This window comes from Pinus tabuliformis, chromosome X (assembly GCF_031772625.1).
Source record: "Pinus tabuliformis cultivar Carrire ecotype Pingquan chromosome X, CPIR1, whole genome shotgun sequence".
Taxonomy (NCBI): Eukaryota; Viridiplantae; Streptophyta; class Pinopsida; order Pinales; family Pinaceae; genus Pinus; species Pinus tabuliformis.
This window is the reverse complement of record NC_142308.1, coordinates 380142305-380159337: the sequence shown is the minus strand read 5'-3', so window position 1 is coordinate 380159337 and position 17033 is coordinate 380142305. Positions and strand designations below refer to the sequence as shown.

Here is a 17033-nt window from a genome sequence, read left to right as displayed (position 1 = left end):
CTATCAAAATTTTATCGTTGCTGCCATACATTCGATTAAACCACCATTACTAAATATTGAAACGTCGCCACCGTTTAACTATAGGCGTGAAGCTCATAACAAATACCAAATAATTTTAATCCAATCCTTTAAATACAATATTTATAAAAGGGTTAAAATATACCAAAATTTACATTGCAGGTTAGAAGGTAGGTTGTACAACAACTACAATTTTTTTTTTTTGCATCCATTCGGTCTTTGAGCATAGTTAGCTAATTATAATTATTTGGAAGTGAAATTGTGGGAGAAGAATCAAGTTTATCATATATATATATATATATATATATATATATATATATACACAAGGTTGGGCCTCTTTGTTAATTAAAACATTATAGCATCAAATCACCCCACAAATAAAACATGGATGGCAAATATTAAAGGGGACACAAAAGGTACTAAGAACTATATTGGAAGTAAGAAATCAAAATAATTATAATCCAAGGTCAATAAGTGGTTTAAGAAATATAAAGTAATATATATTACTTTTTATTAAATTATAAATTATAAAGTTAAAAAAAGAGATCATACAATTAAAAAGATATAAGTACACAATAATTAGTGGAACATATAGGGAAGGTAATTCATAAAGTGTTAAAAGTTCATCAAATAAAACGGCATCTTATTATATTTCCAAGAAGATATCTCATAAAAAGTATATATAAAGTTAAAACAAAAAACGAGGTGAAAAAGTACCTTAAGTCTTAAAAGAAAGGATTTTGTAAAGGTATTAAGGATTACCAAGGAAGACATTGTGAAGTTATTTATAAAATCAAAGGAAATAATTATTATATTTCTAAGGTCATAAGGGTTATTGTTGAAAATATAAAGGAGGAATATTTTGAAAACCCTAGAGTTCATCTCGAAAAAGAAAAATGGAGACTAGTAATAAAAGATTTCCTAAAACCTTTAGTAAATGTGTTAGTACACTATTTAAAATCAAATGATCACTTGCGGGAAGAGATATTATAATCTCTATCAGTCCTATTGAAGAGAGTAATTATGTTAGTCCTAAATGTGCTAACCAATTAGTGATTCTTGAATCGAATATAATTGAAACAATTTTGTTGACACAAGTGACAAACAATACGACATAAATAATCTACAACTAAGTATTGGGGATTATACTTTTATCTCGCAATTCACCGTGAAAACCTTATTTTTTGACGATAGTGACATTGTTTTGGGCTCATCCTGGATGGAAACTCTAGGGTCCTTTATCCCAAATATGAAAAATAAGTTTTTGATATTTACCCACAAAAAGAAAAAAATAACGTTACAAGGCGTTACTTTGAAACCAAATTCAGTGACGCAAGAAATCTCAAAAGTAATTTCTCAAGAAAGTAAAAAAACGATACAAAATATACAAAAGGAAGTTGACAAAATCACTGTTGACAAAAACAAAGAAATTACTCGTCTTCAGGACCATAGCGAGAAATTACTCACTCAAATTAAGAAACTTAAAAATGACAAGCAATCATTGAAAAATAAATTAGAAGAATTTATCACGAAAGATGTATCAAAGTCGTCATATGTAGTCGCCCAAATTGAAGATAAGGGAACGAATACCGATCTAGTCAATATCACAACTCAAAAATAGGAAAAACCAGTGGAAAAACATATTCAGATGTTGCAGTTCAAATGATGAAAAATCCAAATGAAGATTCTATAACCAACTCAACAACACCAGTATTTGAAGTAAATCTAGGAGTTGTCACGCACAAGATAAAGGAAAATCAAACCACAAGAACTCCTTATCGACATCCGAATCACAAGAGCAGACAACTCAATCAAAATACATATCTGTATCGTTCAGATTAGAAACAACAAACTTTTGTTCCGAACACTACTAATGTCAGTGCAATTCAGTCTTGTGATAAAAGTTCCCACGAAGTATCTTATAACCACAAGATTTTGTAGAAGATTGATTTAGGATGGTCAAATTCTTTCTCAGTTCGACAATTTTGTTTATCATGTAGATGATCATATCAACTTGTATCAATGAAGATGACAGTTTCGAGATGAGAAGACATTCGAAACAGAAAAAGAGATCAAGCCTTTTCATTAACAAGCTTTGAGGAGGAAGGCAATGTTATGAATAAAATATAGATATAAATAATAATAACACGTCATAATTAATGATTAATTAGTTAATGAAAAGGTATGTCCCTAAGGACATGACCGTTCATAAAGGGGAACCTGCCTAGGGTATATAAGCAGACCCTCGCTCTCATTTGTAACATCATATTCTCATTCATACATTTTAATATATATTTTTGTATCTTCAATGGAGATCTATATATTCCAAGTCTTCTGGAATGTTTAACCTGATACAATGAACCTTGTTCATTATAGTCCACCTCATGGATCATTACCTAGCTATGGAGGCCCACCTTATTTAGTAGCAGGATGGATCAGTGGTGGTTGATGCAGTGAGTACTAGAGTGACATTTGCAGACTAGTAACATTTAGTGCTAAGGAGCGCAGTTCAGTGTTGACAACAGAGTAGGTGGTTCAATGCCGAGTTAGTAGCAGTACAGAGTCTTCAGTGACAATGCAGAGTTAGCAGTAGTACAAAGTCTTTAGTGACAATGTAGAGGCTAGTGTAGTTAGGACTTAGGAGATAGATGCATCATACTGAACACAAATGATTTAGTATTTTGGATGCTTCCCAGTTGCTGTTGTTGTAGTTGCAACAACAACAGATGAGAGGGAGTTGCAGTGTAGATGCAGAGCTGACAACAATACGACAGTATCAAGAACAACACAGATGCAACATCAGAGTTGTGCAGTGGTTGGTGGGTAGCAGTGGCTAGACATCAACAACATGACAGATGATGATACAGAGATAGAGTGTTGTGGTAGGATGTGCAACACTAAAACACAGTCCTCGCTAAGAGGGAGTGCTAGATTTTGTAGCATCAAATGTGTTCTAACCATTAAATTTGGTGGAGAGGCTAGAATGCATGAGATCCCCAAAACCTAGAAATCATTTCTGGAAATTCCACGTAGAGATAACTTAATTAGGTTATTAACCTATTTTTTAATGTTTCCTTAGTCTAAACTTAGGAAAATTGGTTAATTTATTAGAATTTCAATTAATTAATTCAAGGTGAGAATAGTCTAGAAACTCACACAGATCGACTTCAAGATGACCATAGCTTTTGATTAAGTTTTAATGTTGGCCGTTGGTGCTCCAACAGAGGATTATAAGAAGTCGATGAGCACTTGGAGAACATACACAAGAGACACTTCAGCAGTTCGATTTCTAGAGAGCAACAACAGTTGCTAGAGAGCCAAAGATCGAAGCAGAGACATTGAGGGGCAGGGACAGTGATCAGGAGGAAGTTTTCCAAATCCAGAGAGGCAGCGACAAGTGATAGAAGTGATCCACGCAGAAGCAACGCAGTAGCTAAAGAAGAGTAATTCGAATTAGCTAGGGAGGAAGTCAATTCAGCTTCCAAAGGGCCAGAGAATCACTTCAAGTAGTAGAGACAGGCTAGATGACTTGCTTAGAGGTAGATTCGAGCCACTGGTGTGAGAGGAAGCACAAGGTCTGCGCAGAGGGCCTACACTGAGGTTTGGACTGCCAGATTTTCTGACGGAGCCAGTGCCGAGATTGCTTGTGGGGTGAGAGAATTTTCTCTCTTAATTATTTCTGTCAGATACTTGCTATTTGGATTGCCAATTGGGCATCCATAGATTGTACTCAGATTTCACAGCTGCACCGGCTTTCCCAAGTTGGGTTTTTCCGGGGACATTTGTCCAAAAATAACTTTGTCATATTTTTATGTGTGTGTTAGAGTTTCTCAGATTCCATCGCTATTTTTCTTTCGCAATATTTGTTTGTGAAAATCAAAGTGTGAATTATTTGGTATTTGTCGTAGCAAACTGCAAATAAATTGTTAAATAAATTAACAATTAGGAAAATAATTTCCAGTCGTTGTGATAGATTGAAAATTTCACAGGATTAAAGTATCTTAGGCCTATTATGATCAATAATAGTTGGTTCCTTTGGTTTTGATTCTTAGCTCCTTTCATCTTGCATAGGATTGGGGGACTCGGAGTGGATCTCATTGAGACTCATGGTTTAGGGGAGCCTTCGATTATGTAAAGGTGATCACAATTTTAGGGGTGGTCATAGTCTGTATGCATCCTTGGCTTTGGTGTAGTATTGATCAGATAGTTCTCAACATGGAGATCTCATACTGTTAGTAGTTCGTGTTTCTTTAAGTAGTGCATGTTTATACCTCATTTCAGTAGGGGTACATATGGTCATTTCTTCACTTTTCATAACACTGTAAATCCAAAGGATGCAAGATAAAGCCTTGTAGGCCATGCGAGATTATGTATCAAAGTATCCTAGGCCTATTATGGTCGACAAGAGCTGGTCCCTTTGGTTTTCATTCTTAGCTCCTTTCATCTTGCATAGGATTGGGGGACTTGGTGTGGATCTCATTGGGACTCATGGTTTAAGGGAGTCTTTGATTATGTAGGGGTGATCACAATTTTAGGGGTGGTCATAGTTCGTATGCATCCTTGGCTTTGGTGTAGTATTGATTAGACAATTCCAGAATGGAGATCTCACAGTGTCAGTAGTTCGTGCTTCTTGAGGTAGTGCATGTTTCCCAATGCATGGGGTCTGTTGTTGCTCAAATGCATAGGTACGATGCGACAACTAACATGACGGGGGCTGTCACTCTGATCCTTGGCCTATCCATTCTAGCTATCTCCCAACAACAGGTTATGGGGGTTAGTCCCTATGGAATGTGAGAATGCGAGATTTGTTGGCAACCAACAAATCTGGGTGATACAACTGAATGGCTTGCCACTTGGTTGATTTAGCAAGTTTTAGAGATTAGATTAGATTATTGCGTGAGACTAGTGCCTTATGGAGTCAAATACTTGATTTATATCAATTATATACCAAATGACCGGATGAACAATTGCTGCTTGGAGATGCATTGCAATCCTATATGTTATGAAAATCTTACAATCTAGATGAGATGCAAAAAATCTTGGTTTATTTTAATTATATGCTTAGCTAAATGTATCCCTTAATCCTCAGCTGTTTTGAGGCTAGTCTCTAAAGTAGGTTGTAGAGAGAAGTCAAGGCGAAGCAAGCAATGGCTTGGTTAACGATACCTCTCCTTGAAATCGAACTCCCCGATGCCTCCGACGCTGCAGAGACTGTGGCTTTGACAACTGCAAGGTTACAGTGTTAACCACTAGAGAGGGTTTATCCTTTGCAAGCGAAAAGAAGAAGGGTGGCCCTATATGTCTATCAACCAATCTTATGCTTGGAGGTTAGTTAATTAGCGCAAAACTAGGCCTAAGATGTAAGTGCAAAATATGAGTGGTTAACTTTAGGTGAGATTGTTAAGTGTTTTAAGTACTTAAAAATGAATTATCCAGATAGCAGTATTCGATTAAAAGCAAAGGAAGTACCTTAGCGATTATAGAGACAATCTTCACCAAAAGTAGTGCTAAATGAAGCAATTAGATGACACCAACAAATGCTATGTGAAAGCAATTTCAAGATTAGCCATCCCACAATGGACAAATATCATTAACACACAAATCCAATGCTTCTCTTAACAAGATAAGAATGCCAAATAGACAGTGATAATCTTTCAACACAATTAGCAATTTCTTGAGATTACTTTGATGCCAAAATTGCAATGGTGATCAATTAAGTGCTTTTAAGAGTGTGTTAAAGTATTGCAAGGTTATGATCTTAGATGTGAAGCTTACTTGCAAGAAACAAGAAGTTAGTACACCAAAGTAAATCCACAAGAAGTGCTTATTCCACTTATGATCATGAAAAGCACTGTAACTATTTATCCATTAGCCAATGGTAAGTGAAAATATTCCTTTAGAAATAATGTCATAAAAATGCTAGCAGTTCTTTAGGCAACACAATGTATCAATGCTTTTCAATGACAATGCAACCAATGACAAGTAAGGATACTTGCAATTAGAAAATATTACCCTTTAGCTTATGTTAATGATATTAATATAACAAGAGCAGACTTATGACAGCAGTAAGATAATCTTATGTGAAGAATGCCAATTTGATCCAAGTATACCATTTACCCTTTAGAGCACTTGTCTTCTTGTTAAGAAAATTGACTTAATGACTACACACTTGCTTTGCCGATTAGATGAGATTGCAAACAGTGAATTACCTTATGTATGCAAGAGATGGTTGCAACAGAGACTGTGAGGCAGCAAAGAGACCAATGCTAACAATAGCTAGAGAAACAGTCCAGTCAACAAAAAAACACTTACCCAAGGAGCAATAGATGCAAAGAAATGAATGCCCAATGAGATAAGATGACTACCACTGTTATGTTCCTTATCAGACTTTTCAGTGCTTATACCAGACCTTACATTAGTGTGACAGTCCTCAGCATTTATGAAAGATGCTAGATATTGACCAAAAAATAAGTATAAATGATTTCCCAATATGCTATGATTACTGTAGATTAGTATTTTAGTCCACTGTCATGATTTTATATTGCTGTAAACAAGAGTTTCAGTGCTGCGAATGAAACAGTGATGAAAAGATGAGGATAGGAAGCAAACCCTATGGTCAAAAGGCCTTGTTGATGAACCAGAAGTCCTCAAATAAACTTGTCCACCACCTAAAACCACTTAAGACCCCTGCAAAACAAATTATTAGTGCCCAGAAATCACTGCCAACCAAGATAGGACAAAGATGAGGCAAGATAGGGCTAGAAGAGGTCGCGATGAGGATTATGAGCTAGGAGGGGGGCAGCGGCCTAGGCTACAAAGCTTAGAAGGCCTAGGATGAGGGGATAAGGGCCTTGTAAAGGCCTGCGGCAAAAGAGAGAGCTCTCCTAGGGTTGACGGCAAGGGAAAGGAGGGACTCAAAGAGGCTTTCAAGGACCTCAAAGGTCACGACTTAAGAAGAAAGGCCTTTTAGCACTTGTGACACACCTAAACAAGGTGGATGAAGGGCTGCCGAGAGGAAAAAGGAGGCCTTAAGGCTTCATGGCACCAAGGAACACGACTGTGGCTCACAAAATATGAAGAGAGAAGCTAGCGGCTCACAAAATAGGAAGAGAGAAGCCAGCGGCTGGGGTAATGGAAGCTTTGGCTAGGCCTTGGAGACCTTAAAACAAAATTGGACCCCTGCAAACACCAAAGGATGTTATAAAATGCCAAAATTGATCTTGAAATCTCCAAATATTTCCTTGTAGGGCTTGCAGCCCTCCTTTTCGGCTATGCATTGAGGCCCTAGGGCCTTTGTAGGCTAAATCAAAGCCTTTAGGGCTTGATTTGTTGAGCAATCTAGGGCATAGAAATTAGGTGATTTCTCTTCTATTGATAATTGCTTGTGAATGCTTTTTACTTCTTTAGATTAGGATCTTTTCTTTCATTAGATTATTATAGTATTCTTCTTCATAAAACAACTACCAATGCATAAACAACAAAGAGACAAGAGACACATAATATAGGCTATCAGCCAGGGCCAAAACCTCTCCCACTTGAGAGGAAAACCCAAATAAATTCTTCTTCTTATAGAGATTTCAATTGACGAATACCAAGACCAAGACCCTTGATGTATTTGCCTCTCCAAGACCAAGACACAAAGCTTCCTTGATGAGATCCTTCTTGCTTGAGTCAACAATAGTCAAACCTCTGCTTGTTCCTCCTTCTCTGCTACCCTACGTAATCCGACTTCTTTTTTCTCTGCTTTAGACCTACAATATTTTCAGCCCTAATTCAGAAACCCTAACACGAGTGGATGACAAACTTTCACCCTTGATTATCTTCACTCTAGAGGGAGACCTCTGTTGGAAAATGTAACTAGGTTCGGTCTTCATTAAATATATTTGAGTCATCATGTAATGTACTTGTCAAAAGAATAAAGAAAAGAATTATTATTATTATTATGACTTATTAAAGCATGGGTTTCATGCTTGGGTCATCATGTTTTAGGTCAAAGTCCCCATTGAGGACTTCTAGGATTTATTCTGAGTTAATAGAGTCATTGTACTTTTAAAGAGACCCTTCTTGGGCTTTTGAATCATGTAAAAAGGTTAATCATGTAATGTACTTGTCAAAAGAATAAAGAAAAGAATTATTATTATTATTATTATTAGTATGATTTATTAAAGCATGGGTTTCATGCTTGGGTCATCATGTTTTAGGTCGAAGTCCCCATTGAGGACTTCTCGGATTTATTCTGAGTTAATAGAGTCATTGTACTTTTAAAGAGACCCTTCTTGGGCTTTTGAATCATGTAAAAGGGTTAAGTATTGAGTCAAATATGAATTATGTTGCCTCCACATCAAGTCGGCCTTAAGATGATCAAGTTGGCCTCAAAGAGGGCTATTCGACCTCACCAAAGGACTATAAATGAAGCAATTCGAATTCCATTTGAAGCACTCTCACAACAAGCAAGTTCAATATCTCTTGAAGATGGGAAAAAGTGCGAAGTGGAGGAAAGAAGGCAAAAGGAGTGCGAGTTTGGTCTAGGAGAAGGAAGGAAGGAAAATCGAAGTTTTGATGCATCTATCTCTCTCTCTCTCGTGCCCTAGTTTGGAAGATTGAAGTTCTCTTGTTGATGCCGTAGTCAGTTGTTGCATGTTGTTGCTGCTATAGGTCGAAGTTGCTATTGTTGGATGCTGCTTCCTGAAGAAGTTGTATTGGGCCAAGATCGAAGTCTCTAGGTAAAGATCGAAGTCTTCCAGTGAAGATTGAAGTCTCCAAAGCAAGGTCGAAGTTGCTAGGTCGAAGAAAGTGCTACTACTGCTGCAGCTGTTGCCAGGTCAAGAAGGATCATCTGTAGAAAGGAAAGGAAGGTTGACTTGGTGTGGAGGAAAGTTTGTGTCAAGGTCTAGAGTCTTGGAATATCTCAGGAAAACTATTGAAGGAAGAATTACTGACTGGGCTTTCCCCTAGAGTGGGGTTTTGCCCTGACTGTGAGCCTATATCTGGTGTCCATTGAGTTATGTGCTATTACTTTGGTAATTGCTTGATGAACTAAAAGAAAGAAGATATAAAGAAACCTAATAAGAAATCAAGAATATCACAAGTAATTATCAAGTATAAGAAAATCTTTTTGCCTTTCTGATTTTCTAGCAACCTCTTCTTGACAATTTGACTTGAGATCTTCCTTTTTCTTCACCCAAAAATACTCTCTTACTATGACCGTAATATTTCGACCTTTTTCCTGCAATAGACATGTATGAAATCTTGCGCATGTGGAGTGTACTTGGCCCAAAAGTAGTCCCAAAACAATGCTAAAGACTTCGCTCTTCCTTCCCTTCTCTTCGCTGGTTATAAGGTTTCTTCTTGATGATCTTCACACTTCTTTCTAACTTTAGACCTTGACTGAAAATCTGTATCTGAAATGAGGACGAGTTGCCCTATTTATAGTGGTTTTCCCATCAAATAAGCCGACTTGAGCTGAGGGTGAGCCGACATGTCCTTTGGTGTAGATCCATTACTCCATCTTGAAGCCGACTTGAAGGAAATACTTTAGCTTGGCCATGGAGGGCCTTTTTATTCTTTTAATGACTCATACAAATATGTAACATGCCCAAGAAGGGTCCTTTATACAAGAAATTGACTCAATTCGATTTATGACTTGTACTAAGGGCTCACAATGGGAGCCTTACCTAAAAATAAAATTCCTTGCTCATGAAACCCATGAGACAAGCATTACCATAATGATTTTATTTTCTTCTTTGCAACAATTACATAAAATCACAATTACACATGTCATTATGAAGACCGAACCTAGTTACACTTTTCAACACTCCCTCTTAACTAGGGAGGTATTCATAATGGTACTTGGTCATTGTTAATTTGAAGAATTCGCATAAGATAAGTCAGATTGGTAACCCATCTCTATAGCATCATATCAACCAACATTTTCACATAGCAAGGTCTTGACTAACAACTCTATCTCACCACAAGGTCTGATCTCAATGTTGGCGAGACCAATGATGTATAAACACCCTCATCATTGTCTCTCTCGGAACATACCCCACTCGGGTTCTCAAGGTGTGTTCCGCCAAGACTATTCTTATCTTGGATTCCTAGTCCTCAAAGAATATCGGTCCTCTACGACTACTCTTATCTTGGATGCCCTAACTCATCCTCAAAGAGCATCAGATGTCAGATGTTTACCCAATCTTCCATTTTGTTTTCCCAAATGAAGACAAGAATGATGTGTCTATCTCTCCCTCTTAATTAAGGAAGACATACCTATATTCCAATGAAGGAATGTACTCATTCCTATGGAAGGAATGTACCTAAGCTCCCTCTTGGCTTAGAAATTTTGCTTCCAAGTTTCTACCAAGTAAGAAACTTGTTTCCAGGCTCCCTCTTAATTAGGGACCTATAGCAGCTCCTCAGGTGGAGATGATGGGACAACTAGTTGCTTGAAGAACTCCTCCTCACGATGTCATGAACTTCTTTTCTTTATTCAAGAGTCTTCATGTTTTGGGACTTCTTTGTAGGGCACAAACCATCCATCACTTTCATCCATGAGTCAGTCATGTCATTATTCCTTTCATCGGAATGTGATCCATCAATTCATATCAGGCCTTCCTTCATGCCATGCTGCCTTCTTCATGCCATGTTTCCTCAAGGATCCTTCATCCTACTACATGGACATCAATGTTGGAAGATATCCATAGCTCTTCCCTTGGCAGCCCTACATAAGCCCATCTAGATATCATTCAAAAATTAAGGAATATCGAACTGACTAAGTTCGATATTCCTTGCTCAAGAAAAAATATTTTTGTCTTTAAAGTGTCGGAATACCCTCCAAGATCAAGTCGGCTTAATTGAAGAGCCACATCTACCCCTTGAAGAAGCCTATATAAGGAGAGAAACTTGTCCTCCAAAGACACACTCACTCATCTCTCATTCTATGTGAAGAAGAGGACAAAAGGAAGGACGAAGAAGGACGAAGTGTTTTGGGCTAATTCTCTATCTCTCACGTGCTAGAAAAAGCTAGGGTTTCTCACAAGGGTTTCATCTACTTCGATCTTGGAAGGAAGGAAGGAAAGAAGGCAAGCGAAGGCTACTAAGGGTATCTCTCAAGCCTTATGTCACAAGGAAAGGCAAGCGAAGGCTACTAAGGGTATCTCTCAAGCCCTATGTCACAAGGAAAGGCAAGCGAAGGCTACTAAGGGTATCTCTCAAGCCCTATGTCACAAGGAAAGGCAAGCGAAGGACAAAAGAAGGCTCTAGGAAGAAGATCGAAGTTCCCACGTGTGGCAGCAGCAGTTGCAGGGAAGTCAAAAATTTCAGATTTGGAGTAGGAGGTTGAAGTTCTTGCAACAGGAGGCTGAGTTGGTGCAGTTTGGGAGAGATTTACCTAGGTTTGGCAAGTACAAGGTTTGCACATTACCTCAAGAGGTTGATCTTGATCTTAGAGGGTATTGGTCTGAGTCATAAGGTCTTGGTATTTGTCAATTGAAAGATCTATAAGAAGTGAAGAGATTTAAGGGTTTTCCCCTCAAGAGGAGGGGTTTTGGCCCTGGCTTGCAACCTATACATTGTCTCACTATTCTTATTGTTTTGGTCGTTGTTTGATGTTTCTCACACTATAATAATAAGGATCAAAGCTAATAAGTAAAAAGATAACACAAACAATTATCAAGTTGAAGAGAATTAACATATTCATTGCCCTACTGAATTCTCAACACATGGACTTCAATTTCAACCATCTTTCATGCTTTTCTATGATGATGTCACAGGCTCTTTCTTTCAATGCTTCTATGATGCCATGATGCATCCCATCATTTTTCTTAGTGAATCATGATAGACATATCTTACAACAGAAGACTTAATAACAGGAACTTGAAAAGAACTTAGGTGAGGAAGACTATCTTAGTCATAGCAGAGATCTCTTACTTCCTCTTTCTTGGACTTCTTATTTTCAACTTCCTCTACTTCTTCGATGATATGGGCTTCTTCTCTACCTCTTTTAGTATTGTCCTTCTTGAGCTTAGAACAATCTCTTTTGTAATGCCCATATTCTTGACATCCATAGCATTGAATTTTAGCCATGCTCCTTCTCTTTTTCTGAGAACCAAATTTTCCAGAGTTTACTCTTTTCTTTGTCATAACAACATATGCTTCATTTTGCTCACTCGTTCCCACATCAGTTTTAGCCTTCAGCCTGGTTTCTTCAATCTTGCATAGTGACCATAGATCCTGGAATGGAGTAGCTTCTTTCTTCCCATAAATGCTTGAAGTAAAGTTACCCCACTCCTTTAGTAGTGCATTTAGTACTACAGTGGTCATCTCTTTGTTAGACATTACTTCTCCCAGGTCTTGAAGTTCATCCCTTATTTAAGATATCTTCATAAAGTATGAGGCTATTCCTTCTTCTTTTGATATCCTTAGCTTGTAAAGTTTTGGCTTTAGAGAGATAACTTCTCCTGCAGTGCTTACAGAAAACAACTCTACCAATTTGTCATATATTTCTTTTGAGGTGTCTAGTTTAGATACATATGGAATGAGGGGATCCTTGATAGATTCTATGAGAATCCTTTGAGCCCTCACTTCCCCTTTCATAAACTTCGCAAGTGCTTGAGCATCTTCTTTCGCTGGTTTGGTGATAGATCCTTTGACATGTTCCATAACCTCATTTTCAATGAGATTCAGATCTGTCCTCTTCTTCCATGCAAGATAGTTTGAAGCCCCAACCAATTTGTTGCTTTCCTTGCAAAAAGACATTTTGACAGATTCAAACATAAATATACTTACTTGAGAAGATGCTTCTTCCACTTGATGCCTCCTTGAATTTGATGATAGTAAAGATGATAGAGAACTTCTCCTTGATGAAGATAGATCTTTTCAAGAGTGATTCTCGACTTCACAAAGAAGGAGATCACTTTAGATCTTTTGATGGTGATGTCTTTGTTGATGATGATCAATGATGATTTCTTGATGATGTCTTCAATGGTAAGGACCTTGCTTCAACGAGAGGGAGATCGCCTTAGAATCTTGATGACAACGTCCTTGGTCTTGCTTCTCTAGAAAGGAACTTGATGTATAAGTCCTTCAACTTGAGTAGGGTCTTTGAGGTCTCTTGAGATGACTTGAGGATTCCAAGACTTCTTTCTAGTGTAGACTTCTTCTTTGATCTAGGGTTTTTGATAGATCTTGACTTCCAGATTCGCTTTGATGCCTTCCTCGAGATTTGATCCTTAAGTGTCTCTTGATAAGATTCCCTTCCTTGACTTTGTCACCTTAGCTCTAATACCATGTTGAGAAATCTAGGGCATAGCAATTAATTGATTTCTCTTCTATTGATAACTGCTTGTAAATGCTTTTTACTTCTTTAGGTTAGGGCCTTTTCTTTCATTAGATTATTATAGTGTTTTTCTTCATCAAACAACTACCAATGCATAAACAACAAAGAGACAAGAGACACATAATATAAGCTATCATCTAGGGCCAAAACCTCTCCCACTTCAGAGGAAAACCCAAACAAATTCTTCTTCATATAGACTTCAATTGACGAATAACAAGACCATGACCCTTGACCTATTTGCCTCTCCAAGACCAAGACACAAAGCTTCCTTGATGAGATCCTTATTGCTTGAGTCAACAATAGTCAAACCTCTGCTTCTTCCTCCTTCTCGGCTACCCTTCAGAATTTGGCTTCCTTTTACTTTGCTTCAAACCCGTAATCTTTTTAGCCCTAATTAAGAAACTCTAATACGAGTGGATGACCAACTTTGACCCTAGATTATCTTTTCTCTAGAGGGAGACCTCTTCTTGACAATTCAGCTTGAGATCTTCCTTGTTCTTTACCCAAAAATACTCTCTTACTATGACTGTAATATTTCGGTTATTTTTCCTGAAATATACAGGTCTGGAATCTTGCACATGTGGAGTGTACTTGGCCCAAGAATAGTCCCAAAACAATGCCAAAGACTTTGCTCTTCCTTCCCTTCTCTTCGTTAGTTATAAGGCTTCTTCTTGATGATCTTCACACTTCTTTATAACTTTAGACCTTGACCGAAAATCTGTCTCTGAAATGAGGATGAGCTGCCCTATTTATAGTGGTTTTCCCGTCAAATAAGCTGACTTAAGCCGAGGGTGAGCTGACACGTCCTTTGGTGTAGATCCATTACTCCATCTTGAAGCCGACTTGAAGGAGATACTTTAGCTTGGTCTTGGAGGGCCTTTTTATTCTTTTAGTGACTCGTACAAACATGTAACATGCCCACGAAGGGTCCTTCATACATGAAATTGACTTAATTTGACTTTATGACCAATCCTAAGGGCTCACAATGGGAGCCTTACCTAAAAATAAAATTCCTTGCTCATGAAACCCATGAGACAAGCATTATAATAATAATTTTATTTTTCTTCTTTGCAACAATTACATAAAATCACAATTACACATGTCATTATGAAGACCGAACTTAGTTACACTTTTCAACACGATTCAACTCTCCTCTTATTGAAGAATTAGTCCAAAAGGCTAGACATCTTGCCTTGGAGGAAAGAACCCTTGAAACCCTAGCCCTAGGGCTAGTTCTTCCACAAAAATTTCGATCTCCTTTGGTGGCTTGAGAATTTGCCTGCACAAAATGAATGAAAGAATTCCCAAAATCCCAAATATATACAAAAAATATAAACCCCAAAAATTAAACCCCAATAGTTGCAAAACAAAAGTTAGAAATAATTTACAAATTATCTACGAAATATCTACAAATATACAATGTTTTGCAAATTAAAATATTGGAGAAATATTTCGAATAATAGCAGTGGATAAATGTATTTTCCGAAAAATTAGAATATTGGCCACAAACCCTTTTGCAAAATTAAAATAGCTTGTAGTAATCCCAGATTCCAAACATAGTCGGCTCTTCCCCAAAGTCAGTGAGCTTGGAGCCCAAGGACTAGTGTACCTGCAAATCTCTATAAGTTTTCTCAAGTAGAACTGTTAAATCATATGGTGAATCAGATCAGCTTATATAAAATTACAATTTTACCAATAGAATGCTCTTATCACTAACAAATGAAACAACAATTCATTAAAATTTTTAGCACAATATAAGAAAGCACATAACTAGCACATACCACAGATCAATGGATGATGAACACTATGAACTGAACCCCAAAGTCTTTCTATTATGATATAGAAACGTTCCAAGCAGAGCAATGGCTCAATACCAACATTACAAAAATTACATTATCTAGAGATATCCAAAAATCAGAATGACTTGAGAAGCAAAATGAATTCTATTTATAGAGAGATCCTCCAAGTGGAAAAAAATGGCTAGTTTGCTTGATCCCCAGTCAAAATAATTTTGATTGTTGATAATAACTTGATGATTTTTTTATTTCAACTGTCAAATTTTTTATTTTGAGGAAAAATTCGATTTTTTTTTAAAACTCATTTTTAGTTAATCCAAAAATTAATATTATGGATTAATTTCCTCAAAAAATTGACTTTGACTTAACATCAAGGTCCAAGGGTTTAATTTTTCTTAAAATATCCATTTTTCCCTTGATGGGGGACTTCCAAAATTTGACTTCTTTTTGATCCACGATTTTTTTGATTATTTTCCACAAGCCCTGCGGGGACAATGTAAAAGTGATGTTAGTATGATGAGTTTGAGTCATGTAACATGCCTAGGTAACTTGGGACCTTGCCATCAAGTGAGTTTACTCTGGGAGGTTTTTTCCACTTGGTTAATTATCATTTTCCTCCAAGAATTTAATAATTAATTGAGTTTTTTCCTCCAAGTATAAACCCAAAGCCAGAGTATGGCTTGATGGTGAGACCTTGGGTGAGTCCTTGTGTCTAGGGTCATTGTATATTACCATACTAGATCACATGAAAAATTTCGTGGAATTTGATTAAGTTTAGGGAGTCATTTTCTAATTTTTAAATTTTTCCGCAGGGTGGAAATTGGAATAAATTTTGTATATGAAATGTAATAAGTAATGTCTAGAGAAGTTGTATGGGGCATGTGTATTCAAAATTACACCTTTCACCCTCAACTTTCTATTATGACACACTTTGGGGGGTAAAAAATATATTATAGATCCTCAAAACCCACTTTTCTTAAGTTTAGTGGGAAATTTGGTGATAAATTAAATAAAAAATAAGTTAAAAAGAGAGAAATAAATAGCTCCATGTGAAAAAATGATTTGGAAATTATCTTAAGTGAATGGACAAGTGGAGGATGATTTGGCACCTTGCATCATAAATTCATGGCCCACTCAAGAAAATCGATTTTTTTGGCATTAATGCAATAGCTGGTGACTTGGAAAATCGAATTTTTGAGGAGTTAATGCACATGTGAGATATTTGGAAGATATTGATGGAGATATTCTTGGGAGTTTGTCTCCACTTGTGTTCCCTCTTCTTCACACTTGGCACATCATCTCTACATCGAATTTGGCTCAAGGAGGGACCACACAATTCCCAAGGAGATTACGCTGAGCTCATTGGAAGCATCTACATGAGGTGTCATCACATGGTTTGATCTTGGAGTTTGACTTGAGTTAGCTCCTTGATTGGTTCACACTTGGATTTGCTCATCTTCACACTTGGAGAATTCGATTTTGCTTGAGGATATCTTGGTGCCACATATGGAATTCGATTTGCATTGGTGGCTACTTCATCTCTCCACTTGGAATTCGATTTCCTTCTTGGGATCTTCACCATGGCCATTTGTCACTTGGATGTTACATTGGGATTTTCTCCCATTTCTCTATATAATAGAGCTTTGAGCTCTCACATTGAATCAATTGTTTACTAGCTTGTGCTTGCGGAAGTGTTGCTATTTTGTACACTTTTCAAGAATTGCAATAGAAAGACTTTGGTCCATTCATGGGTGTTCTTCCTTTGGAGCATGGTACATTGTGAGCTATTGGTATAATTTCTTTTAATTATGCTTTGGGTTATTTTATTTTCCATATACTCTTGTAGACTTGCTAGTGTAAAGCTATCTTGCATTAACATTTGATTT

General features: G+C 37.1%; 1 protein-coding gene across 4 annotated transcripts in view; it reads left to right on the top strand.

The window, feature by feature from the left end:
- The window catches only part of LOC149140123 (uncharacterized), a 184420-nt gene that overhangs the window by 137037 nt on the left and 30350 nt on the right, over positions 1-17033 (top strand). The gene's annotated exons all lie outside the window — the stretch shown is intronic.